The 3,993-nt window shown below is 27.8% G+C and overlaps 1 non-coding gene across 1 annotated transcript; it reads right to left on the bottom strand.

The window, feature by feature from the left end:
* Positions 1-3,426: 3,426 nt before the first annotated feature.
* On the bottom strand, positions 3,427-3,498 carry TRNAG-UCC (transfer RNA glycine (anticodon UCC)). Its single transcript has one exon. It is a non-coding gene; the product is annotated as a tRNA-Gly (tRNA).
* Between the last annotated feature and the right edge of the window lie 495 nt (positions 3,499-3,993).

The following is a 3,993-nucleotide window of genomic DNA, read 5'->3' as shown; positions in this document are numbered from 1 at the left end:
TTAAACTGATGGATATATTGATGACAAAATCTATGGTACCATTGCAAAATAGACACCTTTCTGGATAAGGATAGATTTGGAAACAGCTGCTATCTTACTACTTGCTGTGATGTTCAGCTAAAAATTTTACCATTTACATTAGCTTTAGCAAATATTTGTCCATTTTTAAGAAGTTGGCAGGTATATTAAACATATTAGTAGCTGATATTTAATGAAAGAAAATGAATCTCTATATCTACAATTCAAAAGAATTTTATGCTATGTCCGAGGTGCTGCTCACTTAAAAGTAATTTTTTAAATTACTGTAAAATCTCATATTGATTCCGATTTGGCTCTATAACAGGAAACTTATTTAAGGTATTTGACTCCACCATCTCTTGATAGCCCAGCAAACAAAACCGTGTGCTTATCCTCCACCAAAGCAGAATATATTGAAATGAATTCAGCAGTTCGTGAAGCTAGTTAGATAATAAAAACAAATGAACCTTTACTTAGAAAATGTTACTGTACAATGATGATAATGAAGATAGCCTGGGAGCTATCTACAAAAGCACAGAAGAATTAACAGATTGAGATTATTTACATTAAACATAACTTTATGAGGAAGAAGGTGGCTGTACTTCGTAGCTACTTCCATCATGAAACAGTAACGTTTGCTGTCAAGATAGTACTACTGTACTGCAATTACGGAATTGCTTGATAGTCGATAGATAATATTAACGAGGAACATTGACAAAAGACCATTAAGTAGTGTCATCAAGCAGGATTAAATTATATAGTTTATTAACTTATTACTATCTAATGATCTCTATATAATTTTGTAAATATTAATGAATGTGTAAACATTTGATCAATAAAGTTATATAACAAAAATTTTCTTTTCCATCATAAATAAAGACTGGTTCCTCCCAGCATTGTCGAGAGATTGGTGCCCTTTCTTTAAACCCTGAACTTTAATAATTTATAAGCTCATAACACCATCCTTATATATAAGTAATAAATATTTATATTTATTATTTATTACTTGTCATAAGTACTTTCATACTTTCTCACTGTTATGATACTATATACTTGTTAGATATCTATCGATAACAATGGGCCTTAATGATAGGAAATGAATAATTAAGAAGCTTCTACTAAAAAGTAATGTATTTACTTTTATGATCCTTACTGATTTAAAAACTTATACTCTGGAAAAATAGTATCAGTGGTCGTTGAGATATATGTTAATGTTTCTATATGTACTTGTTTCACATGAAAACATTTTTAACTATATAATTTTATATAGCCTGTTTTCTTGTTTTTTGGTGCTTTAAAAATATTCATCATAGTCATAAAGGCGAAGATGAAGTTGACTATGCACATTGTATAAGAAGAAAATGAGGTGTGGTCAATGAAGAACACAAATAAGTAAATCCTATTTATTAGACACTTATAAATAAGTTTTATTTATCTTAGTCATTATGGAAAAAATATAGTTAAAGTATAAATACATATATATTTTTATATAAATGTTTAGTAGATTTTTTTTTGTATTAGAAGGGTGAAATGTAAATTTTGAAGTCTGTTACTTTCCATGGTGTAAGTCGAAGGACTTTTTGTATTAATGGGAGCCTGATTTCAATCAAACCTTGATTTCTTAAAATTTGTATTTCAGTTTTTATGTTGCAATTAAGGTAGGAAAAATGTAGGTTCATTTACGTTCAATGATTTATTTTATTCTATTCCTGGATTTTTATTATTATACATTTAAGGAATGTACAAGGAAAAACAGGGAGCTGTTAGTAAAATGTAAGTTTTTTCTTTAAAGAAATATGATTTATAACAATATAGAATTCAACATGGTAGCATTCTAAAACAGTCGGGACTTACTGGAATCCTTATCAAAACATTCAGATTGATGCCTGTAATTATCCAAGTTTTAATAACTATCAATATTTAGACAAAGAGCATTACTATAAAATTCAAACTTAGTATTTAGCTTTTTTTATTAGTAAGAAATTCTCAATCACATTGTACATATTTTTATGTTTTCGCTCTTATTTTAAATTGAAACAAGAATCAATTCATAAGCTGTGAAACACATTTTAGCAATGAACTACCATAGGAATAGGAACAGATCTTATTTTAAAATAGGCTGGGAGGACGTAGTTAGGGTAAGCGCCACTAGAATTCGCTAGTAAGGCTATATCAACATCGATTTGGCGATACTAATATAAAATAATAGTAAATAAATCTATCTGTGCAATAATTATTAGGGCTAAAATAATTGATAATGACAAAAATTAAATTTTATTTAAATTAATAATAGAAATTATAAGGAATAAGTTCGGTAAAAGAATTACCTTAATGTATGTAATAGAAATTTGTTGGCTTAAGTTGGCAATCAAAAGTAAAAAACCCAAGGGATCCAACCATTTTCCACATCTTATAATGCCACAAGGCAAAAGAAGATAACATGTAAATACTGTATATATAATCCTTAGTTTTAAGTAATATATATTGTAATAGTTTTAAATAAATAAAAATTTAGGAGGTAAGAAAAAAAAAGATCCAACCATTTTAATTGCTCTAAACCTATTAGGTAAGTGTTCTTTTTTTTAAAAAATTAAAGATAGAAAATAAATTCATATTTTCATGATCAGCTTTAAAAAACAGATAATACATTTAAAAACAAGAACCTAAAAAGTTAATTGGACAATTATACCGAAAAGAAAACTTAAATTGACAAACCTGATTACAAAAGCGTTATGGAGACCACTGATAGTATACTATTTTTTAGTAAATAAATTTTTAATTTAATCTTATCATGACAACTTTATGTAGAAATGATAATAAAAATAATTTAATCATTATTTCATCATAATCTATTTATGGTCTATGAGTATTATAAAGTATGCAGTTAACTTTCACCTTAGAAGCCATTAATATTTCACCTTAGATGCCATTAATATTTCACCCTAGATGCCATTAATAATATTTCACCTTATATGCTATTAATATTTCACTTTAGATAAATAAGTCATAACATCTTACAAATCTGAACGCCAATCAAAATATCTAATTCAATGAACGGATCGTTTAGATTTTTAACATTTTATGACTTCTAAAACCAATTCAAAAACTACGAAATGAATTCATTGTTATACTAACATAATTATTAATGTATAAGATGGTCAGGGTTACGGTCAAAAGAGAAACAAAAATAGTTGTAAACTGACCATTTTCTTGTATATCAATTTTTACGGTCAACTATATATACATATATATAATTATTAATGATTTAAGTTAGCTCAATTACTTTTGGTCCCGTACTAATAGAAACTTGACAAGCTTGTTTGTTAAGATAAAAAAATAATATATATCAGAAAGTTCCCATTAGATTTTGGTGAATTACAATACAACGTAAAATAAACAAAAGATAAGTGCGATGGCCGGGAATCGAACCCGGATCAACTGCTTGGAAGGCAACTATGCTCACCATTACACCACCATCGCAACGTAGCGTAAATGACCTTTTTTATAGCTTATATTAAATTTTTTTAACATTTCAATGTTGACTTTGATTTGCCAATTTGTGATATATTTGCAAAATTCTGATCGATAATATAGTTTTCCTTACTGTTGTTCATGAAAGTTTAAAAGTTGTCTGCATCAGGCTTTAGCACTCTCATGCTACTTTCCACTAACATAATCTAACAATAACTTCGATCTTTCAGCGGCTTGAATTCCACTTTCGTTTCAACATTTTGAACACTTATTTAATGTTTATCGCACAAAACCTGTGATTCTACAGAAAGACAAAGTGTGTTCTAAATTGAATTTATTTTAGTCAATATTATGGAAACTATTGATCATTAAGATAATCTTTATATACTGCCCAATGGTGCATTTAACTAACTTCAATTTAAGTGCAAATAGACACATGCACTTCTAACAGTCCCTGTGCGATAGTTTTACCAAAAACCAAAGTTTTTTTCCTGACAAAAAATC

Source organism: Halyomorpha halys, unplaced genomic scaffold (genome assembly GCF_000696795.3).
Source record: "Halyomorpha halys isolate HHAL.00 unplaced genomic scaffold, Hhal_1.1 Scaffold106.1, whole genome shotgun sequence".
NCBI classification, from domain to species: Eukaryota; Metazoa; Arthropoda; class Insecta; order Hemiptera; family Pentatomidae; genus Halyomorpha; species Halyomorpha halys.
The sequence above is the reverse complement of the archived record's forward strand: the minus strand, read 5'-3'. Positions and strand labels throughout refer to the sequence as shown.